The 27487-nt window shown below is 41.7% G+C and overlaps 1 long non-coding RNA gene across 3 annotated transcripts in view; it reads right to left on the bottom strand.

The window, feature by feature from the left end:
• Positions 1-2724: 2724 nt before the first annotated feature.
• Positions 2725-27487, bottom strand: part of LOC109566091 (uncharacterized) — a 476832-nt gene continuing 452069 nt past the window's right edge. For all 3 annotated transcript variants that reach the window (XR_011569249.1, XR_011569250.1, XR_011569252.1), the window contains one exon: positions 2725-5411. This is a non-coding gene — a long non-coding RNA (uncharacterized lncRNA). The remainder of the gene's footprint in view (positions 5412-27487) is intronic.

Raw genomic sequence — 27487 nt, 5'->3', positions numbered from 1 at the left:
ACTTGCAAAACTAAGGATCCGTAAGCCTCGTTAAAGGGCGTGTAAGTGTCCTCGTCTGCGCTGGAGATAATGATGACAGTACCTGCAACATTAAGGCCACTATGACGAGTCAATAAAGAAATGACCGGGCAGGCCTTAGCACTGGACTCCATACACATTTAGATTTTTATTATATGCCTCAGATTTCCAACAAGGCCTTTACAAATTCTTATAGCAGATAAAGTTCAAAACCTTCCTAGATGGTCAGAAGTTATTGAATTGGTCAGCAGCTACTGAATTGAATTTTGCAAGTAATGAAAATACAGAAACTCGGGTTTCTGGTATAAATTGAGGAGAGCATGGATTTGAAAGAGATGTAGGTGCCTTTCATACTAGTTCACATACAATTGAGACAGACAAGCGGTTTCTTACTTGTTCTAGTGGAATTGTAACAGAGTAAAACAACCAATAGCACAAATCAACCAATTTTCCTCATAAGCAGGGGGAAAAACACCGAATTCCAGGATGAATACTGGAAGGTACAAATAGGCATCAAAGTTCTGAAATGGCACTCACCCTTCCTTAATAGGAATACGCTTCTTTAACTGCTATCCTCGCTCCTGACTTGTCCTGGCAATGCTCCCTTGCTTTCTGGATTGTCATTCTAAAAGCCTGATGTACCTTAGAATCACCTGGAGGGTTTGTTAAAACAGAGATTTATAGGCCCATCCACAGCATTTCTGATCCAGGGAGTCCTGGGCAGGACCTGAGAATTCGCATCTTCACAAGTTCCAGGGAGGCTCCTGACTGAGTCCTCATTTTCAACAGCACATACTTAATTCCATCCCTTAGGAGTCACTCAACCTCTTTATGCCTCAGGTGCTGCATCTATAAACTGGGGATAAGAACATTTACCTCACTGGGTTATTGTGAGGATTAAATTAGTTACTCCTTAAAAAGTGCTTAGAACACTTTCTGTAACTGTTAAGCCCTCCATAAATGTGGGCCTTGGTTCAGAGAGAGAGCTGCAGTAAGGAAGTGCTCTACTAATACAATCCTCCATGCTTGCTCTATGCAACTCAAGTGGTCCCACAAAACAAGTCTCTTTCTCCTTGTGCTCATTACATCAAGCTAAATTAAAAATAACAACACCTAAAATTTATTGAGTACTCACTATGCACTGGAGAAGGCAATGGCACCCCACTCCAGTACTCTTGCCTGGAAAATCCCATGGACAGAGGGGCCTGGTAGGCTGCAGTCCATGGGATCGCTAGGAGTCGGACATGACTGAGCGACTTCACTTTCACTTTTCCCTTTCATGCATTGGAGAAGGAAACGGCAACCCACTCCAGTGTTCTTGCCTGGAGAATCCCAGGGACGGGGGAGCCTGGTGGGCTGCCATCTATGGGGTCGCAGAGTCAGACACAACTGAAGTGACTTAGCAGCAGCACTATGTACTAGGCATGCTAAGCAATTTACATACATTCTTTCTGTCACTTTCACAACAATCCTGGGAGGTGCAACTATAATCCCACTTGTGCAAATGAGGAGAATGAGGCTGCAAAAGTACCTAAATATCTTAAGTATCTTGTGTTGTCTCACAATCTCTAAGTGTCAAGACTGGGATCTGAACCCCAAAACCCATGAATGCAAAGCCCATGCCCTTCATCAGCCCAGATGAAACAAGTAGGTTTCATTGTCCATCATCTCATCTGCTAAGAGCTGCCTGGGGCACAGTATTCTGAGGCATAAATATCCTGGCTTAAGAGGAAGGATTGCTAGAATTGATTAGACATATCTAGCTGCCATGCAAGCTCGTGGGGGTGGGGAGGAAGTAAAAACATAGACCAGATATTTGCTGTCCCTGCACTTTGCTATGGCAACACAGATGGTGGTAAAGGTTTCCTAATTTTATTGACGATTATATTTAAATACACACAAATCAAGTGAATGCTCTCAGGAGTTGCTAATGATTTCAGATCTGTAGTCCGGCTCCCCTGCCCACTGTAATTTAATTCACATGGTATTTCAGTGCATCCCGACAAAGGCAAATAGTTGTGTGACTAAGAGTCATCTGTAGACGATACAGAACCATTGTTCTTTGGTTTTATCCAGTGGGGATATGGTGGTTGAAAATTGTCATTAGACTATCTGACATGATTAATAAATATTCTAGCAAGCTTTTGGATAGTATTCAAGGATTTAAAGGGGAAAGCAATATTCTGTTTTCAGGTAAAACACAAAAAAACACCAAAGCTTTAGCCTCCTGAAGCTGACTCCTGTTGGTGTTAAGATATTTTCCAACTCCCTTAAGCCCAGGGTTCTCAAATTTCAATACATGGGGAAACTGACATCAGCAAGTTTGTTACAAAGATTTCTAGTTCCCTGCCCAGGAGATTCTAATCCCGAGGGTCAGGGATGGAGCAGGGTAGTTGCACGGCAAATGGGTACCACAGGTCCTAGGACAAGACCTGGGAAGCCTTGCCTTAGAGGACAAGGACAATCCTGCCTGCCTACAGAGGACCACGGGCCAAGAGGGGGAGCCTCGGACTTCAGTTTTGATTTCTGACCATTCTAGTACATGCTGTAGAATAGGCATTCCTTCTGTTTTTCAACAGGAAGAAAGCTTTTCTATTCAAAACATATCTTAGACATCACTAGATATCAGTTGAGAAGATGAAGAATGGCAAAAACTACAATTCATTTTGTAGTTATTATAGATAAATATGTATATATTTGCCACAATACTATACAAATAGATATTTGAGAAAGAGGAGAAACTCTGTGTAAGAGACAGTGTTTAATTCATCTGTATGAAATGTTCTGTGCACATACAAATTTTAAATCTTTTACAGCAACTCTGCAAAACTTTCCTCACTGCTCCTCCCAATCCTGCCTGCCTACAGAGGACCATGGGCCAAGAGGAGAAACCCCTGACTCCAGTTTTGATTTCTGACCATTCTAGCACAGCTGTCCCTTGGTTTGTAGATGAGCCATCACTCACTGGAGAAGGAGAGAGGAAAAATCACCCTCATGGAGCCCTTATATGACAAGTGTGGATCCACATTAGCTGTTTCACATACAATTCCTTCTTCCACCATCAGCATTAACACAGTCCAAACCCAAATTTGATTAATAAATTCTCATTTTACTGTAAAGTCAGATATCTCCATCCCTTATATCTCAGTTCCAGTTCCTATGTTTTTTAAGGCTAAAGCTCACATTTGTAAGCAGTATTGAGTCTGAAAAAGGTGTTGGGTATCTACCGTGAGCAAAGCACTATGTTGAGCACCATAAAGAACTTATTAAAAATCAGCTTGGATTGAATACTAGGGTTCTTGTCATTAAAGAAATATTCATTTGGATATTTTTGGATGGTTTTTATTCTGTTGTCAGATTTAAAACTCTTCTTGTCTTTAGAAATGGAAAGGTAGGAAAACAGGATTGTCTTTTCTTTATTAAGAGTTACTCAGTTCCAACAGACGTGGTTTAAATAAGATTATGATCCCAATTTCCTTTTGTTTATATGCACATTCATTTTGGCTGGGTTTCCCTGAGAAATCCCTGCCTAGACAGTGGAAGGTGTTGGTCTAAAATTCAAAATTTCCAGAGAAAATCTGTAAAGCACACGTGAGCAGAAATAAACAAGGAATGTATGTAAAAGACAAAGACAGCACAATGATCAGTAACCAGGAAGTGCTTGCCCGTGTCTGTCGTTCCTGGACTGTGTCGTGGCTGGACATGGCGTGTTTGTTTGATATTGTTGTAAATGGTAACAATGAGGACTTGGACTGTGCTGAAAGCCCAAACTTAATAATACAAGGAAAATGCACTCAGAAAGCTATCTTAATTGACTCTGATGTTTTCTGGGGGACTGTGCTCAGATGTAAAACCACCGTGCTCATAGATGATTGAGCTGTAGTTCATTAAGAAATGCTTGAAGGGTGATGAGAAAGGAGAAAATGAGAACTGCTTCACTGGGGGAAATTTTTTTTTAATGCTATTTGTCTTCATGACACCAAGGAGAAGCACAAGGAGATTCAGCAGCTGCATTCAGTTTGTGATGACCTTTCACCTCCGTTGATCTCTGACCTGGCTGTTTCAATCACACAGATGCAGCAGCTCGACAAGGAGATGTTTAAGGAGACAGTTTTCCTTTGTAGTGCAGTGGGAGGAAAAGAAGTTGAGAAGACAATCTCTCCAGCAAAACAAATTGCTTCTGTGCTTCAGCTGACAAAGGGTTAACAGACCATCAGGCCCAGTTTCTGCTCAGCAGTTTAATTGCTGCAGGCCAGGAAATATTGGAGGGAGAGAGGGCTGTTACTGGGGACCTCATTTTTCAAAGACCTGTCAGAAAGCTAGGCCACTGCACAAGTTTGATATGCAAACCAGAAATTGGGTCTCTCTCCCAAATTCAAATGACGCAGGTCCTATGGACCTGCCCTTCAGCAGGAATTCTCTAGGTGTTGGCCTCCAGGATCCTTTTAATCTGTTAATAGATGGTTTCCCCAAAGAAGCACACCAGACAGAGAGTGTGAGGGTGTGTGTGTTTGTGTGTATGTGACTTTAAAGCAGGGTTCCAAAGCTTTAGGATGCTTCAGAACCACCTGGAGGACTTGTTAGATAGTATTCAGCCCACACTTCTATATCTGTTTCAGCAGATCTGGGGTGTGGGGCAGAAATCTGTATCTCTAGTAATTCTGAGGTATGCTGTTGCTGCTGGTCTTGAGACCTCTGTGAGAAACAGGGTTCTAAAATACACTTTCCACTGTCTTCTTTCTGCCGTAATAACTACACTTACACACACACACACCAAGATAATAAATGTTACATATTATAAGTTACAAAAATGCCAACATTATCATTATTAATAATAGCTACTTTGAGTATGCTCTGTGTGCAGTGCTATCAATTCTCCAAGGCAGATATTATTGCCCATTTTTACCAATTAAGGCCTGACCCAGCCCAAATCCAACTCCTAAACCCATGATTTTAACTTCTTTAACATAAATCTAGCAAGTAATAAAACAATGAGTTAAAATTAACCAAAATGCACATGTTTTTAATCAATGTATTTTCTATATGCTAATAACAAACACGGGCTTCCCTGGTGAGTCAGCGCCTGCCAGTGCAGGAGATGCAGTTTCAGTCCGTAAGTGAGAAAGATGCCCTGGAAGAGGAGATGGCAACCCACTGCAGCATTCTTATCTAGAGAACCCCATGGACACAGGAGCCTGGAGGACTAGACAACAGCAATAACAACATACCTGTACTAACTCTCAGTAGAAGAGTATAAACCTCCATATATCACCTAGAGCTAAAAAAAAGGAATATGCAAGGAATATTGCAAAATCAACCAGCCAATATATGCGTACTGAGTTCTTCCTGAACTTGAGGACCACGGGACAAGCCAGCTTCCTGATCCAATGCACCTGAAACAAGCAGGGAATAGTCTAAGATTAGTGCAAATGTCGAACGTAAGTGTCACGAGATTTTTTTTCCTGCCTTGACAAACAGTAGTAAGTGCAAAAGATAATATGGCACCCTAGCAATGTCTTAGAGCAGTGGTTCTCAAGGTTTACCCAGTCTCCCGGAGGGCTTGTCGAAACTCATACAACTGCCTTCCACTTTCAGATTTAATAGGACTTGTGAGAGGCCCAATAATTTGCCTTGCTAACAATTTCTCAAGTGATGCCGAAGCTGTAGGTCCAGGGACCACACTGTAAAAAATACTGTTTTAAATGAGGCTTCCTGGATTCTGATCCAACTTTTAGGCATGGATTCAGCAGACCACTGCTGGAGTGACTCCCATGTGTAAAGCTTCTTTCTAGCTCTGAGAATAAAGCTGTAAGCCAAACAGACAAAATCTCTGCCCTTACTGGGCTATCTAGGAAGGACACTGACAGGAAATAAGAAATTCATAATGTAACAGGTGATTTGAAAAATGGGCAGATAGAGGACTCTCTTAGTGCATTCACCTCTCTTGAGAAGATAATATCCATCAGAACAAGCCAGTGTAAGCATCTTGGTGACGAGAGTTCCAAAGAGGAAGTACAAAGGCCCTGAGACAGAAATGTGTTCAAAGAAAAAGTGAATTCAAAGAAAAGCAAGGAGACTAGTGGCAGAGGGGTTTGTGCAAAAGGAGAATGGTAGATGAAATTCAGATTTAACAGGAGTCAACTTTCTAATAAACACCAAGGCTCAGAAATGACGTCTCAGGTGCAATTACTTCTAAAGCTCATCCATCTTTTTCAGTTTCTCATCAACACTATTTTGGTGTGAGATTTGAGAATAGACATGTTCCCTGAAGCAGAAAACAAAGAATACATCCTCATAGGAAAGGTTTCGAAGAAGGCAATGGCACCCCACTCCAGTACTCTTGCCTGGAAAATCCCATGGACTGAGGAGCCTGGTAGGCTGCAGTCCATGGGGTCGCTAAGAGTCGGACACGACTGAGCGAATTCCCTTTCACTTTTCACTTTCATGCGTTGGGGGAAGGAAATGGCAACCCACTCCAGTGTTCTTGCCTGGAGAATCCCAGGGACGGGGCAGCCTGGTGGGCGGCCATCTATGGGGTCGCACAGAATTGGACACGACAGAAGCAACTTAGCAGCAGCAGCAGGAACGGCAGGAAAGGTTTATTAGGCATGCTTGGAAACAGAGCTTTGCATGATTTTTATTGAAAAAAATCATGTCACCCTCCTAAACAAGACCCTGAGTCAAGCTTACATACTGAATATGCAAATGGAGGAAAGAATTGAATCCAAAGAGGAAAGGGAAGCTCTTGATGACAGACAAGATATGGAGGGCAAAGGAGGGAAAGAATGGATATGCATGGCTATGAATGAGGATTTAGAGAAGGAAAGGAAATTACACGAGGAGGACAGCGAGTCTGGCTTTATACCTAAGTCTCTGTGAATCTAGTGGAAGTGCGTGTTTGTGTGTGTATGTGTGTGTGCGTGTGTATACATACGCACACTGAGAAGTAGGGGAGATAATAAGACTTGGAGAAAAGTCATGGCTGAACACAAACAGATGACAAATGAAACCCCCTAATTAAATATGTTACCTGAAGAAGTGAGCATGGAGGGTGGAGAACAGAAGGTGGGGACTCAGCCCTGGTGCAGAGAGATGACCATGGGAGGAAGAAGAGATACAGAATCAACAGCAGGGTACCAAAAGTTCACAACAGCCCACCCACCTATTACCCTGAATTACTGTTTCTGACAGAACTGCAGCAAACACAAATCGGGAAAAGGCTAGTTCTTCTGTCCTTCAAGCATCTGGCTTTGCAAAAGGGAGCTCACATTACAGAAAACACTTCATCCCATAAATAAGTCAGACTCAATTATTTTATATCAAAACAATATCTTAGCTTTTAACAAGCACAACTGCCAATACACAGAGTCTCGCATTGTGAATCACTATTTGCTCCTTCCTACACTTTCTAATTTCCTGCTAAGGAGACAGGGCTGAATGGGGTCATTAATCTGAATTAGAAATACTGTGACCTGCTCTGCACTTTGCTTGCTAACACTGTGATGGAGCTGGATCTGTGGGGGGTTTACTTTCCATTCAGTTCTGAGGAAGAGATGGAACAGAGAGATGGAGGGAGATTCTGAGTGAGTTTTAACTTGTAAGCCCTTTTTAAATTCCAGATACAATTTGGGCGTCTCACTATGGGGCTTTGAAATCATTGCTGTTATCTCAATGCTTTTACTGGAAATGGCATCAAATGACAAACTTCACTCAGCCTCTGTCTGGGTTCTAGAAGGCTCACCTACGCAGCCTAAAATTATATGCTGGCTTTATTAGAAAAGGGGAAATGTATGTATCTTGCTCAAACTACTGCACAATTGCACTCATCTCACACGCTAGTAAAGTAATGCTCAAAATTCTCCAAGCCAGGCTTCAGCAATATGTGAACCATGAACTTCCTGATGTTCAAGCTGGATTTAGAAAAGGCAGAGGAACCAGAGATCAAATTGCCAACATCCACTGGATCATCAAAAAAGCAAGAGAGTTCCAGAAAAACATCTATTTCTGCTTTATTGACTATGCCAAAGCCTTTGACTGTGTGGATCACAATAAACTGTGGAAAATTCTGAAAGAGATGGGAATACCAGACCACCTGACCTGCCTCTTGAGAAACCTATATGCAGGTCAGGAAGTAACAGTTAGAACTGGACATGGAACAACAGACTGGTTCCAAATAGGAAAAGGAGTTCGTCAAGGCTGTATATTGTCACCCTGTTTATTTAACCTATATGCAGAGTACATCATGAGAAACGCTGGACTGGAAGAAACACAAGCTGGAATCAAGATTGCCGGGAGAAATATCAACAACCTCAGACATGCAGATGACACCACCCTTATGGCAGAAAGTGAAGAGGAACTCAAAAGCCTCTTGATGAAAGTGAAAGTGGAGAGTGAAAAAGTTGGCTTAAAGCTCAACATTCAGAAAACGAAGATCATGGCATCCGGTCCCATCACTTCATGGGAAATAGATGGGGAAACAGTGGAAACAGTGTCAGACTTTATTTTTGGGGGCTCCAAAATCACTACAGATGGTGACTGCAGCCATGAAATTAAAAGACGCTTACTCCTTGGAAGGAAAGTTATGACCAACCTAGATAGCATATTCAAAAGCAGAGACATTACTTTGCCAACAAAGGTTCGTCTAGTCAAGGCTATGGTTTTTCCTGTGGTCATGTATGGATGTGAGAGTTGACTGTGAAGAAGGCTGAGAGCCGAAGAATTGATGCTTTTGAACTGTGGTGTTGGAGAAGACTCTTGAGAGTCCCTTGGACTGCAAGAAGATCCAACCAGTCCATTCTGAAGGAGATCAGCCCTGGGATTTCTTTGGAAGGAATGATGCTAAAGCTGAAACTCCAGTACTTTGGCCACCTCATGCGAAGAGTTGACTCATTGGAAAAACTCTGATGCTGGGAGGGATTGGGTGCAGGAGGAGAAGGGGACGACAGAGGATAAGATGGCTGGATGGCATCACTGACTTGATGGACGTGAGTCTGAGTGAACTCTGGGAGTTGGTGATGGACAGGGAGGCCTGGCGTGCTGCAATTCATGGGGTCATGAAGAGTCGGACACGACTTAGCGACTGATCTGATCTGATCTGATGTATCTTGCTGGCTTAACTGATGTAACGCAATGGATGATTCACTGGCACTGCCATGGAGGGAAGGATCTAAATGAGTTAGGGGCACCTGCAAGGCCTTTGGTTCTGTAAGTGTCTCCCACAACTGCCTGCTTACTTCAGAGTAAATATAGTGAATGGTCCTTCAAAAAACATAATGGCAAAACCATCATTGACAGCTTTCAGATAGTTATTTCACTTGTAATAACTACTTGCTGGGTGGGCTGGGATAAGACACCGAGAGAAGACTCAAGTTTATTAATTTATCTTCTTGTTTAAATCTGGTAAGAATTTTGATGGAATTACTGGGGCTGATGGGAGTTAGGAATTCTCTTCAGAGCTATACCCACCTTGTTCTCTTGAGGCACCTGGAAGAGAGTCACAGGTTACAGCAGACACATAGTGTAGCAACCTGTGGTTGAAAGATGCCTTTCTTGACCTACCCAACCTAGCTCTACCCGCTGACTGGTCACAGCCCTTGCTGTTAACAGTACTATGAAGGGAAATTCATTAGAAATAGAGTGGGTCTGCAAAGGGTTGGGTGAATTCCCAGTAGGTAGGTCTGTTGGGCTTCCCTGCTGGTTCAGATGGTAAAGAATCTGTCTACAATGCAGGAGACCTGGGTTTGATCCCTGGTTGGGAAGATCCTCTGGATAAGGGAATGGCAACCCACTCCAGTATTCTTGCCTGAAAAATTCCATGGACAGAGGAGCCTGGTGGGCTACAGTCCATGGAGTTGCAGAGAGTTGGACATGACTGAGCGACACACACACACACACACACACACACACAGAGGTATGTTAGGGTATGTCTGGAGGTGCAGGCCCAGCCTTCTGAGGTCAACAAGAATGGCTGCACCCCCTCAAGCCACTGCTGGATGTCTCTCCCAGGCTCCAAATTCAGAACTGAAGGGACTGCGGCTTGAGCTAAGAGTCATTCATTTGTCTGTCTTAATCACTGGGTCCCACCACCCCACTCCACCTTGGAAGCTGGGAGGATGGGAGCCTCACATTTTCTTTATAGCTTGTGTGTGAAAAATGTTCCCTTTCTGACTCATTCCCTGGCCCCACGTGGCCTCCCATGGTCCTGGGTGGTAGGTCCCTGAAATAGGCCCATCAGCAACTTCACCCTGACCTTCTTAAGCTGGGCAGCATTCTACTGCCCACTCCACGTACCCCATCTCCTTCTGAGAGACCAGAGGTGACTGCAGCCAACTTGCTTTGGAGCCTTGGGCTTTGGGGGTTTTGTTGTGGTTATTGTTGTTTAGTCGCTCAGTTGTGTCTCACTCTTGGATCTCATGGACTGTAGCCTGCCAGGCTCCTCTGTTCATGGGATTTCCTAGGCAAGAATACTGGAGTGGGTTGCCATTTCCTTCTCCACAGGATCTTCCTGACCCAGGGATCGAACCCACATCTCCTACCAGTTTCTTGCATTGCAGGCAGATTCTTTACCACTAAGCCACCTTGCTCTAGGGCTATGGAAAACTCAAGTAATTTTCTGTGGTCACAACCCCAGGGTCCCAGTCAGTGTAATTATAAGTCAATCACTTCCCTTCCAATTCTGGTTTCTCTTCCCATTGGGCAGGTAAAATCACTTCCATGGCTCCCTTCTCCCCTCAGTAGGACATTTGTACAGGCCATTTACCTCACATCACATGAATCTTCTCAACTGAATGTTATTTGGGGGTTTGCCCTTATTTATTGAATTCAGAGAGTGGAAGGCCTGTCATCTACCTCACCTCCCTCTACAGCCTAGGGCAGTCTTTTCTTTCCCTAAGTGTGAGTGCCAGGCAGACAATCCGTGGATAAAGAAACCACCCTAACACAACCTGCAGCCCTCAGTCCCCTACAGCCTGACTTGGAGATGACCCCAGCAGGTACTGAGGCCAGAGGTAGCAACATGCTCTCCACATGAAGCCATGGAGGACAGGACAGGGCAAGAGGAGGCTTTATATGCACTGGGAAATGTGAGGGAGAACTCCTTCCAAGCAGGTCCAGACCTCCCTCACTACATTAACTAGGAGGAAGAAAGAGAAAGAAAGTGGGAGAAAGGGAGGGAGAGAGAGAAAAGAAAGGAAGGAAGGAAAGAAAGAAGGAGAGACAGAGAGAAAGAAAGAAAAGAAATGCCTTCTTGAGTCAAGTAAAGCAGTGCCCAGGTAGTTCGATGGTAAAGAATTGGCCTCCAATTCAGGAGATTCAGGAGACTCGGTTTCAATCCCTGGATCAGGAAGATCTCCTGGAGGAGGAAATGACAACCCACTCCAGTTTCTTGCCTGAAAGTACTAAGGACAGAGGAGCCTGGTGGGCTACACCTCTCCATGAGTCCATGGCATCATTAAGAGTCGGACACGACTAAGCATGCACATATTTATGAGTCAGTTGTGTGGAGCCAGAATCCAGGGGGCTTGGGCAAGTGTCCCTAGAACAGCTCCTAACTGCCCTTCCCCTCTCTGCTCATCAACAATCCCACCAAACAACCCCACAGAAGGTGTCTGTGTTAAAGCTTTTCATGAGGTAGGAGTTCTGCTTTGGCCTAAACCAACCCACAGAGCCCAGACCCCGGGAAGTTCTATGCCTGACATGCCTCATCATCTTTGAAACCTTAAAATTCCCTGAGTGATATGCATTTCCAAGGTTCCAGGTTTGCAGTTTCCTTTTTCTGAGAGCATGGATTTTGCAGTCAAACTTGGAGCCAGATTCACTGTCCATTCTTGCCCCAACAGCACATACTTCAGAGGCCTTGTTGCATTTTTAATTATGTCATTTAGCCACTGTCAGCATTTCCACAATCATTTCTTGTGCTCCTTCCTCCAGCATTTTTCAACATAGCAGCAATTTCCCACAGAGGATGTCAATATAGTAGCATAAAGTGGAAATAGAGTGTGGTCATAGAGTTGGGCGGACCTGAGTTCAGATCTCAAGTCAGCAACTTCGTAGCTTCATGGCCTTGGGCAAGTTACCAAACTTTGATTCCAGTGTCTTCATGAATAAAACAGGGGTGATAATGGCACCTACCTCCTGGAATAGTTGTGAGGATTAAATAAAATAATGAACAAAAATATCCTGGGTCAAGAGCAGCTCTGCCCAGTAAGTGTATATTGTGAGCCATGCGTTCAATTTTAAATTTTGGTTTTTTTTTCTTTCACTTTCAATATTTTACTTTATTTTTTTTAAATACAAGTATTTTATTTTATTTTTTTTCTTAGAAAAGCTTTTAGTATCAACATACTCAGAATACATTTTTTTGTGAAAACAATATGCAGCTGTTTAATATATTATAAATTCCTTAATTTTATAGTTTTCAATTGTCTAAATACCAAAAGAATCCCATAATCTGACATAAAGAGGAACCATTTTCTATATTATACCAAAATTACAATTTACCCATATTCTTTTTTTATATTATTTTTTTATTTTATTTTTTAACTTTATAATATTGTATATATGGAATTTAGAAAGATGGTAACAATAACCCTGTATACGAGACAACAAAAGAGACACTGATGTATAGAACAGTCTCGTGGACTCTGTGGGAGAGGGAGAGGGTGGGATGATTTGGGAGAATGGCATTGAAATACGTATAATATCATATATGGAACGAGTTGCCAGTCCAGGTTCGATGAACGATACTGGATGCTTGGGGCTGGTGCACTGGGAGGACCCAGAGGGATGGTAGGGGGAGGGAGGAGGGAGGAGGGTTCAGGATGGGGAACACGTGTATACCTGTGGCAGATTCATGTTGATGTATGGCAAAATCAATTTTAAATTTTGTAGTAGCTTCATTTTTAAAAAGGGAAGACAGTTGAACTTAATCTTATCTATTATAAACAGCATCAGTATAAAATATATAAATGAGGTATCTTTAAATCCTTCTAATCATACTAAATCTTTGAAATCTTATGTGTATTTTATACATCTCAGTGCAGACTAGCCACATGCCAAAGGCTTGTGTGTAGTGGCTATAATATGTTTCTCTGCAACCGATTAGTTTCACACCAGATTCCCACTAAGGCCCAGTTCAAAAGAATGGGGTGGGCTATGCATGAGGATGTTGGGCGGGGCCAACACACTTCTCCAGAGATGTGGAAGGAAAGGAGCAGCTGCAAGGGAAGATTAAGCTCAGCTGCGCTCCCATCGATCAATAAATCAGTCCATCTTTATCGAGCTCCTCTGCCTGTACATGCTCATTAGCTAGCATGGACCCAAGAGTTGCAGCTCTGAGTCTGGGATTGGAGGGGGAGGAGAAGGCCTCTGGTCAAAATATTTGCACCTCACAAAGTTCAGTGGCATCCCCATAGTGTCATTAGCTAGTTCATGCTAAAATGTTAATGACTTATCAGCTTTCATTCTTTCTAAAGGGCCTCTAGCCCAGGGAGTGATCCTGGGTAGGGACCACCGAAAAGGGTAAAATGATGGAGAAGTAAATACTAAAGGCAAGTTTTGCCATTTTCCCTAAGGTTTGGGACGTGAATATTAATTAGGGTCAGGACAGAAGGTAGGAGCAAGGTTCTGGTGACAGAACCGCTTTCATTCCCTCGCTCATCCCCTCCCCGAATGTGACCTTCAGCCGGTCAATTAGACTCTCAGGCCTCTGCTCCCTGACCAGTACAAGGGGAATGTCCACCAAGTAGAGATGGGAAGATAAAGCACTTAGTGAAGCTCTCAGCTTAAAACAAAACAAAAACATGGCAGTTACTTATATTCATATTGAATTAAACCCAGATTGACAAGAGCTACAACCTTGGAAAGGGGGCTGGCTAGTGGATCTTCCTTGGCCTTCCCCTTCTTGTCATCCAGGCTTCATTTGGTGCTCTTTTATGACACTGTCACTTGCAAAATTGTCCAAACTTTTTGATATTCATCCCCTTTCATTTATATATCCTCTTTAGCTTACTTCTTAATTGCTGGGTCTTCTAAGTTTATTGCTCTAAAATCTGAAATATCAAAGTGAGCCTCCCCAACCCAGTATTTTGGGACAAGGTGACCAAATGGAATTTTATTTTTCCCTTTGGTTCATAATTGTATAGATTCTGCCTGTGTCTTGTCTCAGGCTTTTCCCTCTTCAGAGCCTGCAGTGTGTCTTGATGCCATAGTCTTGCCTGCTCCCCATTCTCCATTCATTCTTTTAACAGACATTTATTGGATTCCCTCTAAGTGCTGCTAAGAAGGGCAGGGCCACAAGATGGTCCCTTTCCTCATAGTCATTACCTACTAATAGGTGAAGACAGACAAGAAATAAATAAGCAAATGAATAAAATAATTTCAGTGTACTAAAATATAAATAAGTGTGATAGAGAAAAGAAACAAGAGGTGGAGATGAAGACTACTAGATAAAAGGTTGTCCATGTGAGGGAAGAGGTCCTCAGGCGGGGAAGAGGCTAGAGTGAGACCCTGAGACATTGACTAGGATGAACTAGAATTAGGCTGAGTACAACCTCATGAGCTTGGGGGACTTGGACAGTCAGTGAGGGTGAAGGGATTGGCTGGAGCCAGATCATCAAGAGCTTTGTAGTCCATCATAAGGAGCCTAAACTTTACTTTAAATTTGGTGAGAAGTTGTTGAAAGGTTTTAACTATGGAAGTAACATAATCTGATCTGTGTTTTGCAAGATTCGCTTTGCCATCAAGTGGAACATGGATTAAGTTTGAGAAGAAAACAGATTGTAAATGTGGAGAGTGCTGCCTTAATCTCAAGGAGAGATGGTGGTCAGGACCAATGGAAAAAGGTAGATTGATTCGGAGCACATTTACAAACTAGAGAAGAGAATTAGAAGGGCTTGGTGATGGACTGGAAGTGCAGAGTAGGGTGAGGAAAAGTATAAAGAATGATTCTCTGTGGAGTAACTGGATCAAGGTACAAAGGTATCATTAATGAGATACGGAAGATATAAAGCAATGCATAGAGAATTAAGTGCCCTGTTTCAGACACACATTAATTTTTCAATGTCTACATGGTGTGATGTGTTAAAAGTGTGGATGGATTTGTGAGCCCAGAGCTCATCAACATGACCAGATGTGAATTTAGATGTCATAGCATAAAGATGACCTGTAATCCTCAGCAGTCAATCCAGTCATCTCCCTCCCGCCGAGCCTTTCAGGTTCTCTCCCAGGGTCACAGTCCAGTGCTATTTTATTTGTTGAGCAGCCAGTAAGCCTGGGCCCACAGATTTCCAGGACTGACCAGAGTTCCAGGAGACAAAAACCCAGAGATGAGGTTCAGTTCAGTTCAGTTCAGTCACTCACTCGTGTCCAACTCTTTGCAATCACATGGACTGCAGCACACCAGGCCTCCCTCTCCATCACCAACTCCCAGAGTTTACTCAAACTCATGTCCACTGAGTCGATGATGCCATCCAACTACCTCATCCTCTGTCACCCGCTTCTCCTCCTGCCATCAATCTTTCCCAGAATCAGGGTCTTTTCAAAAGAGTCAGTTCTTCACATCAGGTGGCCAAAGTATTGGAGTTTCAGCTTCAGCATGAGTCCTTCCAATGAATATTCAGGACTGATGTGTTTTAGGATGGACTGGTTGGAGCGCCTTGCAGTCCAAGGGACTCTCAAGAGTCTTCTCCAACACCACAGTTCAAAAGCATCAATTCTTCAGTGCTCAGCTTTCTTTACATTCCAGCTCTCATATCCGTACATGACTACTGGAAAAACCATAGCTTTGACTAGATGGACCTTTGCTGGCAAAATAATATCTCTGCTTTTTAATATGCTGTCTAGGTTGGTCATAAATTTTCTTCCAAGGAGTAAGCATCTTTTAATTTCATGGCTGCAGTCACCATCTGCAGTGATTTTGGAGCCCCAAAAATAAAGTCTGCCACTGTTTCCACTGTTTCCCCATCTATTTGCCATGAAGTAATGGGAATGGATGCCATGATCTTTGTTTTCTGAATGTTGAACTTTAAGCCAACTTTTTTACTCACTCTCCTGTTTCACTTACATCAAGAGGCTCCTTAGTTCTTCTTCACTTTCTACCATAAGGGTGGTGTCATCTGTATATCGGAGGTTACTGATATTTTTCCCGGAAATCTTGATTCCAGCTTGTGCTCCCTCCAGCCCAGCATTTCTCATGATGTACTCTGCATATAAGTTAAATAAGCAGGGTAACAATATACAGCCTTGACATACTCCTTTTCCTATTTGGAACCAGTCTGTTGTTCCATGTCCAGTTATAACTGTTGCTTCCTAACCTGCATACAGATTTCTCAAGAGGCAGGTCAGGTGGTCTGGTATTCCCATCTCTTTCAGAATTTTCCACAGTTTGTGGTGATCCACAGTCAAAGGCTTTGGCATAGTTAATAAAGCAGAAATAGATGTTTTTCTGGAACTCTCTTGCTTTTTTGATGATCCAACGGATGTTGGCAATTTGATCTCTGGTTCCTCTGCCTTTTCTAAATCAAACTTGAACATCTGGAAGTTCACAGTTCATGTACTGTTGAAGCCTGGCTTGGAAAATTTTGAGCATTACTTTGCTAGCATGTGAGATGAGTGCAATTGTGCGGTAGTTTCAACATTCTTTGGCATTGCTTTTCTTTGGGATTGGAATGAATACTGACCTTTTCTAGTCCAGTTGCCACTGCTGAGTTTTCCAGATTTGCTGGCATATTGAGTGCAGCACTTTCACAGCATCATCTTTTAGGATTTGAAATAGCTCAGCTGGAATTCCATTACCTCCACTAGCTTTGTTCATAATGATGCATCCTAAGGCCCACTTGACTTCACATTCCAGGATGTCTGGCTCTAGGTTAGTGATCACACCATCGTGATTATCTGGGTCATGAAGATCCTTTTTGTATAGTTCTGTGTATTCTTGCCACCTCTTCTTAATATCTTTGGCTTCTGTTAGGTCCATACCATTTCTGTCCTTTATTGAGCCCATCTCTGCATGAAATGTTCCCTTGGTATCTCTAATTTTCTTGAAGAGATTTCTAGTCTTTCCCATGCTATTGTTTTCCTCTATTTCTTTGTACTGATCACTGAGGAAGGCTTTCTTAACTCTCCTTGCTATTTTTTGGAGCTCTGCATTCAAATGGGTATATCTTTCCTTTTCTCCTTTGCTTTTTGGTTCTCTTCATAGCTATTTGTAAGGCCTCCTCAGACAGCCATTTTGCTTTTTTGCTCTTCTTTTTCTTGGGGATGGTCTTGATCCCTGTCTCCTATACAATGTCACAAACCTCCAACCATAGTCCATCAGGCACTCTCTCTATCAGATCTAGTCCCTTAAATCTATTTCTCACTTCCACTGTATAATTGTAAGGGATTTGATTCAGGTCATACCTGAATGGTCTAGTGGTTTTCCCTACTTTCTTCAATTTAAGTCTGAATTTGGCAATAAGGAATTCATGATCTGAGCCACAGTCAGCTCCTGGTCTTGTTTTTGCTGATTGTATAGAGCTTCTCCACCTTTTGCTGCAAAGAATATAATCAATCTGATTTCGGTATGGACCATCTGGTGATGTCCATGTGTAGAGTCTTCTCTTGTGTTGTTGGAAGAGGTTGTTTGCCAAGACTAGTGCGTTCTCTTGGCAAAACTCTGTTAGCCTTTGCCCTTCTTCATTCTGTACCCCAAGGCCAAATTTGCCTGTTATTCCAGGTGTTTAGAGACCCAGTAGTCACTGCTGTTTCTGTGGAGCCACACCCTCTCATTCAATTCTTAGGAGCACTGCTCAGTGCCCATATAGTTTTCTCCCAAGGCTCACTGCAAGTTTATATAAGCACCTTTTGGAAAAATGGCCATCTCAGTAGGTACTCAAGCAAAAACTTGTTCTGGTTTTGAAAGTGGACACAAATGACCATTCCTATCTGTAAAAGCCTCTTTGATTGGTACCACATCCTTTGGGTGGCTAAATTTACTATTATTTCAGGCTTTTTAAAGCAAATATACTTTAGGCATTACATATAACCATGGTTATGACATCAAATGAAAGGAAATATAAACTTTGATAAACACGAGAGAGGGCAAGAGAAGAGACTGGGGCATATCCTGTGGTTACATCCCTAGGGAGCCCAGATTTCCACAATGATTTTTCTCAATGAGTCGATTCAGGAATCATGAGCTATCAGAGAAGAGAACCAGTACTTATGATATCCAGTTTTTTTCTGGCTTTTATATTTCTCCCATTTTAACTGAAAGGATGCTGCACTGTTTTCCCCTTCTTGTGTGTATAGAATTTACTTCTAGACAAGTTTAACAAAATTTAAATTTTGAGTTTGTAAAATATTTCCAGAGGGTAGTCATTTATAAAGGAGATGCTGGTGAACAAGTACTTCAAGCAAAAATCACTACACTATTAAACATTTTGCATACTATTGTAATGTTTTCCATATAAAATTACAAAAATTTGCTAGCTATTTACCTGCTCTCAGCCTAAGGAGAATCAAAGCCATCAGCATATGCCACGCTAGCAAATTTTTTTCTGTTTTAAACTGCACTAGGGAGCTTGAATTTGCATGCTAAAGTAAATGAAACAATTTGATTATATTTGCTGAAACAGCCCATTACTGTGTATCATTTCAGAAGACCACAAAATTTAGCACATGTAATCGAAATGGATTGCCTCCTTCTAACTGTGAGAGCATTGAGAAGAAACCATAAAAACACTGGGTATTGTGATAAATTGAGTTCTCAAAAATAAGACTGGTTAATTTTCTTACCAATTATCTTGCCATTACTTGAATACAGTTTAAATACAAGTGTTAAGTGTTTGAATTTTCCCTATGAATATTTCAGTGTTTCCATTAGAAGGATTTAACTCTGCATTTATTTGTTCATATCTAATCTTCTAAGCCAATTAGATATCCTTTAGCTTTTGATGCCAAAAGAAGTATTGTTGTATGTGGTATGTTGCTTACTCTATAAGGAAGATTTCCAGCATGTGACAATTTAAGTTTTAATACAGAAGTTTCTAATGCGTCCATTTTCTAGTCAACATACTAACAAAAAATGTGTTTTAAAGGAAAGTTTCTTAATCTATCTCTATGGGAGTACTTTTGCTTAAGCAAGTCAGCAAGCTAAAATTAGAAATGTTCTCTGACAACAAAAAGCACACAAGCTCTACAAGAGGCCTGGGAATTGAACAGCGTGGGAACACAAAGCGAGTCATGATATGGAAACACTTGGCCTCGTGTCACCTTTCTGTGCAGATGCTCATGTTCACCTTTCTGAGGCACAAATCCCTTCTGTTCTCCTGGTTTCTGTCTGAGGTTTTGGTTGAAAGTGAAAGTCGCTCAGTCCTGTCTGTCTCTTTGTGATCCCATGGACTACAGTCCATGGAATTCTCCAGGCCAGAACTCTGGAGTGGGTAGCATTTCCCTTCTCCAGGGGATCTTCCCAACCCAAGGATCAAACTCAGGTCTCCGACATTGCAGGTGGATTCTTTACCAGCTGAGCCACCAGGGAAGCCCAAGAATATTGGAGTGGGTAGCCTATCCCTTCTCCAGCGGATCTGCACAACCCAGGAATCGAACCCGGGGTCTCCTGCATTGCAGGCAGATTCTATACCAACTGAGCTATCAGGAGGTTTTGGTTAGGAGCTCATACTCTAAATGTGCAGGTGTCTCCACATAATTTTGGGCTTTTTGTTTCAATTTAATTGGGAGATTTTTTTTCACCATCAGAAAAGTAAGATGCATACTGTTCACAAAACAAACACACACACAAACACAAACCTTAAAGAAATATGTCTCAAAAAACTTTTCTCACAAATGCTTATTGACACAGAACATCTTAACAAGAATGCCAATCCAATATCTGGCCAAAGATAAAATGATAAAGCAAGGATGTTATGAGAAAGAAAATTGAAGACCTCTGGAAACAAATTGAAAAACCGAAGTAGTATCATTAAAGAGATAAATAAATTAGAAAAGCAAGTAGCAGAATAAGTGCCACCGATAATTAAATTCCTAGCATAGAATAAAGACTTAAGATAATTGGGATACATGCATGCATACAAAGATTAATTAAAGCCATGGGGGAAAAGACAATTGATATAAAAGACATGGGATAACTGATATTCTTGAGAAAGCTTCATATATGGAGTAGTTACTTATTAAAACATATTAAAAATATATATATATAACATATTATACTATAGGAAAATTTATCTGAACCAATGGAAATTTTAAAAAATTATCTATAGTTGGGCATTTCCCTAGTGGTTCAGTGGCTAAGACTCTGTGCACCCAATGTAGGTGGCCCGAGTTTAATCCTGATCAGGGAACTAGATCCCAACATGCTGCAACTAAGAGTCTGCATGCTGCAATTTAAGATTATGCATGCCACAACCAAGACCCAGCTCAGCCAAATAAATAAATAAATATTTTTTAAAAATTGTCTATAGTTGGAAAGAACATGTGATCTGAGAAAATTAATACAGGAGTCTACACCAAGGCAGATTCTAGTTAATTTCCTAAATTTCGGGAATAAAACAATTTCAGGCATCTGGACAGAAAGAGCAAATAACATGCAAGGAATTAAAACCAGACTGCTTTAGAGCAATCAGTGCTGTAAGACAATGAAACCACCATTCTGAGGTGAAAATAGCATGATTCTAAGATGTTATATCCAAATGGCAATCAAGTATAAAAGCATTATGAGCCATAAAAGGACTAAGAAAAGCAGTCTACCCATGAGCCCATCTGAGAAAAACTCAATAGTGAAAAACCTGCCAACTTATTTTTAGTCAAAATTTAGAACTTAGAGAAACAGTTTTTTTTAAAAAACAGACTAATCACTTCATGGGAAATAGATGGGGAAACAGTGGAAACAGTGTCAGACTTTATTTTGGGGGGCTCCAAAATCACTGCAGATGGTGACTGCAGCCATGAAATTAAAAGATGCTTACTCCTTGGAAGAAAATTTATGACCAACCTAGATAGCATATTCAAAAGCAGAGATATTATTTTGCCAGCAAAGGTCCATCTAGTCAAGGCTATGGTTTTTCCATTGGTCATGTATGGATATGAGAGTTGGACTGTGAAGAAGGCTGAGCACCGAAAAATTGATGCTTTTGAACTGTGGTGTTGGAGAAGACTCTTGAGAGTCCCTTGGACTGCAAGGAGATCCAACCAGTCCATTCTAAAGGATATCAGCCCTGGGTGTTCTTTGGAAGGAATGATGCTAAAGCTGAAACTCCAGTACTTTGGCCACCTCATGCAAAGAGTTGACTCATTGGAAAACACTCTGATGCTGGGAGGGATTGGGGGCAGGAGGAAAAGGGGATGACAAAGGATGAGATGGCTGGATGGCATCACTGACTCGATGGACGTGAGTTTGAGTGAACTCCGGGAGATGGTGATGGACAGGGAGGCCTGACGTGCTGCGATTCATGGGGTCGAAAAGGGTCGGACACGACTGAGCAACTGCACTGAACTGAACTGAATGATGACCAGTCAGTTCATTTAAATATTAAACATATGTAAATAGAAGTTACAGAATAAACCCAAACTAGGTGACAGTAATAATAAAATATACAAAAGTTGAAGGCAAGAGCAGAGAGAAGATGTGAAGATAGATGATAGTATTATGGCCTTATTCTATCACAGCAGAGAATAAATTTAAAATGTTGAAAATTTAAACATGTAACTTTAAAAATCTTGATTCCAATATCAATATTTTTCATGTTTTCTTAACTTTAGACAAACTTTTTATGAAATAAAAGAGGAAACATGAGATGAGATTAAGAAATAGACGTGAAATTCAGTAGTTCCTCTAGTCTTACTTCTAAGTTCAACTAATATTAAATGTAATGCTTTTTATTTCAAAATAACATTTATAATTTTATAAACATGATGATAAACTACTTATTTTTAAAAAGACTGAAAGTAGATATGTCAGATGTTAACAATGGCTCATTTTGAGTGATAGAAAGATTATTATAATTTCATCTTTGCTCTTTTCTGTAATTTTTTAAATTAAAAAAAATTGAAGCACAAATTAGAGCTGGACCAGCAATATACGATAAGAGTTTTTCTCAGATTCTCCCCATTCTAGATAGATTTTTGAGGAATTTTTATCTTAGACTTTCCCTGGTGGTCCAGTGGTTAAGAACCCATGATTCTACTGCAAGGGGCACAGGTTTGATCCCTGGTCAGAGAAGTAAGATCCCACATGCCCCACAATGTGGGGAAAAAAAAAAAGAATTTTTATCTTAAGCTACTGGTGGTGGTGCTTTAGTCGCTCAATCGTGTCCGACTCTTGAGACCACATGGACTGCAGCCCGCCAGGCTCCTCTGTCCATGGGATTCTCCAGGCAAGAGTACTGGAGTGGGGTGCCATTTCCTTCTCCAGGGGATCTTTCCAACCTGGGAATCAAACCTGGGTCTCCTGCATTGCAGGCAGATTCCTTACCAACTGAACTACAAGGCAAGCCCCAAGTACACACATATTTATCCATATATTATAGTATATATGCATGTATGTATAAATGGAATAAGTAGCCCTTCCATTTTTTTCATTCTATGTATACCACTCTAACCCTCCCCTCATCAAGCCCTGGCTCTCTTTCTTTGCTTGTTCAGTAGACTGAAGGTAGCACAGCATGGTGTCATGAAAAGGTGTGTTTCCTGCCTCCTCACTTAGCCGCAAGAGAGGGGCTTCTCTTTCCAGGCCTCACTGCTTCATCTATAACACATTATCTCCTGCCTGATGATAGGACTTCAATAAATAACTGAGCAGATACTTGGGTTGGAGCTGAGGAACATGGAAAAGGCCTGAGCCCTAAACAACTAGAGCAGTGTTCCCAATGGGGCTACCTTTCCAACCAGCCTTCAGGAGGACTGTGGGCAGGGAAGGGTAACTGGTTCATGGCTGGACCAAGTTGTTCACCCTTTTCAGATGAATGCCAATGACATAAACATACTGGTTAGTTGTTTTAATCTTTAAAATTTCCTGTTCTTTTTCACAGACTTTAGGAGGGGTAAGGTTGGGAGGAAATCGTACAGGAAGCAAGAGAAAATACCCCATAAGTTCATTAGTATGCAAGGAAAAGAGAATTGAAGGAGGGACAAAGGTACAAAGCAGCTATGTGACAGCCCTTTCTATAAAATATTTGTGTAGCTTGAGACCTCACACCTGTACCTTCCTTGACCCTCATGAATGCAATACTTTCATGCAAAGTTAAGGAAAAGTAGCATGACCATGGTCCCTATTTTATACACCACATCAAGGATTTCCCCAAAGTCATTAGACTAGTGAATGGGAATATCATTTTCCCCAAAAGAGGATGCTCTTTCTAGTACCACAGTCTTTCACATATAAAACTATCACAGTCCTAAGTTCTTTTATGAAACAAATAAAGCAGAGAACCTGAAGAAAAACAGAAAAGGGTCAAAAGAAAAAAAAAAGCTCTCCAACTTTCCCAGTTCTATGAAAGGAAATCTCTTACTCCCAATTTGCCCTGGACCTTCTCTGACGACAGCATTCCACCCAAATGCCTGAGTTCTGCCCGTGCCATGCACAAGGCTCAGCTAGAGCCCTGCAGAGAGGAAGCAGAATATTGTGTGTGCAAGGCTGCTTCGCACACAGCAAGCCACACAGAGACTTGCTCACGAGGACCTTAGTCCCCAAATGCTTCCATGACTCCATTGATCTGCTTACAGCCTTGTGGGTGCTGCACAATTACTCTTATATTTAAAGAAAAGAACGGATTTTAGAAAATATTGATATGCTATATATTTCTAAGCCCCTGGGAGACTGCAGTTCTGTCCTTTCAAGCATCCCTTTTGCACAGACTCCAGTGGCTTATTTCCTCACTTACCTTCATTAATGTAATTTTTGGTAGTTTGAATGGAGATTGTAATTAAGAGTTCACATTTCTTGAGCACTTACAGGCCCTGGGGTAAGAATGTTGTTGGCATTGTCTCAGTTAACAGAATAACAATTTTGATATTTTAGATGATGGAACTGAGAATCAGAAAGGTTAACTCTTTCTGACCTCATAGCTTCTATGTAACAAGCATTCGATTCAAGCTCCGGTCCAGCTGATTCCAGAGTGATATTCTCCACCACTAGTCTAGCAACTGACGTACTCCATCCGGTTAGCACCACAGCTGACAAGCACAAAGAATATCTGCTGAGTGCCTGAATAACTCCTTTAGAATGAACATGGGAAAGCTTTATGGTAGCATGGCATTATGGCTAAAAGTTTGGGCTCTGGTGTCAAGAAGCCTCAAGTGCAAATCCCTGCTCTGACATCTAGAACCTGGCAACATATTGGAGACTCAGCTTCTCTAGTGAAACAAGACAATGACAGCAGTAGTATCACAGCGTTTTAATGATTAAATGCAATACCTAAAGTAAGCTTAGCTTGACTGTCATGTTGCAGAAACTCAAGAATGTTACTACTATTCATATTAAGCTGAAATAGAAGCAACTAGTCCTTCCTGTCAGCTTCCATTAGCAACTTAATTGGAGTACAACTAATAAGAGTTTACAAATTTTAAAACTATTGGCTAAACAAATCAACCACCTGGAGATCCCATCTTTTTTAACATTTTAATATTCAAAAGATCCCATCTTTTTTTAAACATTTTAATATTTACCTGAAAACAACAATGCAAAGACTGCCCAAGGTAAATTGACCAACTATTATTTATGAAGCATCTAATATTTGCAAAGCATTTCAAGATACACCAGCGAGTATAAATTTAAGAGGCTGCCCTCAAAGAGTTTTCAGACCTTGTTATATAAACAGAGTGATATGTACATGCTAAGTCACTTTGGTCATGTCAGACTCTTTGGATGCTATGGACTAAAGCCCATCAGGTTCCTCTGTCCATGGGATTCTCCAGGCAAGAATACTGGAGTGAGTTGCCATGCCCTCCTCCAGGGGATCTTCCAACCCAGGGATCGTTCCTGCATATCCTGCAACTACTACATTGCAGGTGGATTCTTTACCACTGACCTAGCAGGGAAGCCCAAAGTAGAATGATACCTAATCACAAAAACAACACAAGAGATAATCCAATATAGGTGACTTTACAATGCATCCCTCAGCTAGTAAAGAATCCACCTGCAATGCAGGAGACCCCGGTTCAATTCATGGGTCAGGAAGATCCGCTGGAGAAGGGATAGGCTACCTACTTCAGTATTCTGGGGCTTCTCTGGTGACTCAGTAGGTAAAGAATCCGCCTGCAATACGGGAGCCCTGGGTTCAATCCCTGGGTTGGAAAGATCCCTGGAGAAGGGAATGGCTACCCACTCCAGTATTCTGGCCTGGAGAATTCCATGGACTATTCCATGGGGTGGCAAGGAGTTGGACATGATTGAGCAACTTTCAGTTTCACTTGAGGGGTGAAGTAGTGACACTCTTAGCACAAAGTAAAGCCTTACAAGCCAGAGAAGTTGTAAGGGTAAGACGGAAAGAAAGAATTTAAGAAAAGGGCAAAGACAGCGAAAAAGAAAGCACAGTACCTGGTGGTGCAGAGTTGGGGAGGGAAGACAGAGGGGGAAGGCAGTTGGCATGTAAGTAACTGTAAGGGGGTATGTGCGGTCATGGTGGAGTAGGACAAAAGTAAATAACGCAAGTTCTCCCACGCCTTCAGCTCTTTACTCATGGACCGAGCTAAAGAATAGGGAAAACATTAAAGCTTTATCAGAAAGGGAAATTCCTAAAATAACCTTCTTTAGGTAATCTCTGCAGCACTATCTCTTGGAGAAGTTATAGGGTGATGATTGTTCACCATCTTAAATCTGTCTGAATTTGGAACCCATCAAAAGAACTAAGATACAAAACTCAAGTAGTCAAAATACAGTATCAGCTCATGTATGTGTGTGTGTGTATATATATATATATATATACTCACACATATATATGTCTCGAAATTTTAGAGTACAGTAAATAACAACTATAAAAACACTTTACCTTCTGCATTTTCCCTAGGAATTTATTATTGAGATTTTGAGACAGGCTGGGACCTGGGACCTTTTGCTGCAGTGCTTGTAATTGGACAAATGTCTCCTTAAACAACAAAATACAAAGAAATCACAAGGGACTAAAAATAACTGTGCATGTGCAGTTGAGGCAAATTATGGACAAGATACAAAAGACCAAAAACCCACCTGTCACTTCTGAAGAGCTGAGAGCAAAAGAGGGTACTGCTCATGGCCCCTGAACAGACCACCAAAGGGGAGGACAAACCACCTAAGCCACTTCTCCAGCCTGAGCCCGGAACCCACCCCTACCCTCACCCCATGTAAGCAATCAGCTCATCCCTGCCTTGAGTAAGCAAGCAAGGGAACCTGTTATGTATTCTTGCTCCTTCATGCTATAGCAGGGACCCCAGTAAAGCCTTGCCTGAATTTCTTGTCTGGCCTTTTATCAATTTCTATTGATTAAGGAAGCCAAGAACCCTGGTCAGTAACAATTTTCTTTGTATCTATTAGTAACTTTTAAAATACCCTTCTGTGTTTTGAGGGCATTGGATCTATTTCTGCTGTTTTGAAAGAGCATCATAATATCACTTTCTGGGAAAACCAAAATAAGCAGTATTTCAAGGGCCGTTTTTTATGCCTCGGATTTTGCAGACTTGAACATTTTGAATTTACAGGGATAAAATATAATTTTTGTACTTTATAAAGATTGATTCAGGCTTCCCAGGTGGCGCTAGTTGTAAAGAACCCGCCAGCCAACGCACGAGACATAAGAAACACAGGTTTGATCCCTGGGTCGGGAAGATCCCCTGGAGGAGGATATGGCAATCCACTTCAGTATTTTTGCCTGGAGAATCCCATGGACAGAGGAGCCTTGCCAGCTGCAGTCCATAGGGTTACACAGAGTCAGACACAACAGAAGCGGCTTAGCACACACGCATGCAAAAATTGATTGGAAAATAAATCATGATGTATTTGAATACTGATAGTATTTGAAGCGGAGAAGACAATGGCACCCCACTCCAGTACTCTTGCCTGGAAAATCCCATGGATGGAGGAGCCTGGTAGGCTGCAGTCCATGGGGTCACTGAGAGTCGGACACGACTTCACTTTCACTTTTCACTTTCATGTATTGGAGAAGGAAATGGCAACCCACTCCAGTGTTCTTGCCTGGAGAATCCCAGAAATGGGGGAGCCTGGTAGGCTGCCATCTATGGGGTCGCACAGAGTCAGACATGACTGAAGTGACTTAGCAGCAGCAGTATTTGAAGATTAGTCTCTAAACTTGAACCAGAAGTTCAAATATCCTTCCCAAAGAACTATATGAAATGAAATTTATCAGTGGAAGCAAGTATATTGTTTTGTTTTTGTTTAGATTTTGCGATGGAAGGCCTGAGAATGTGACTAATTTCAAAAGCTTATGCATTTCTCTTTTCTTTTTCCTTCCTTCTGCCAATCCAATTTGAAACTCCAATGTCT

This window comes from Bos indicus, chromosome 11 (assembly GCF_029378745.1).
Source record: "Bos indicus isolate NIAB-ARS_2022 breed Sahiwal x Tharparkar chromosome 11, NIAB-ARS_B.indTharparkar_mat_pri_1.0, whole genome shotgun sequence".
Lineage (NCBI taxonomy): Eukaryota > Metazoa > Chordata > Mammalia > Artiodactyla > Bovidae > Bos > Bos indicus.
Note: the sequence above shows the minus strand (reverse complement) of the source record. Positions and strands in the feature narration are given on the sequence as shown.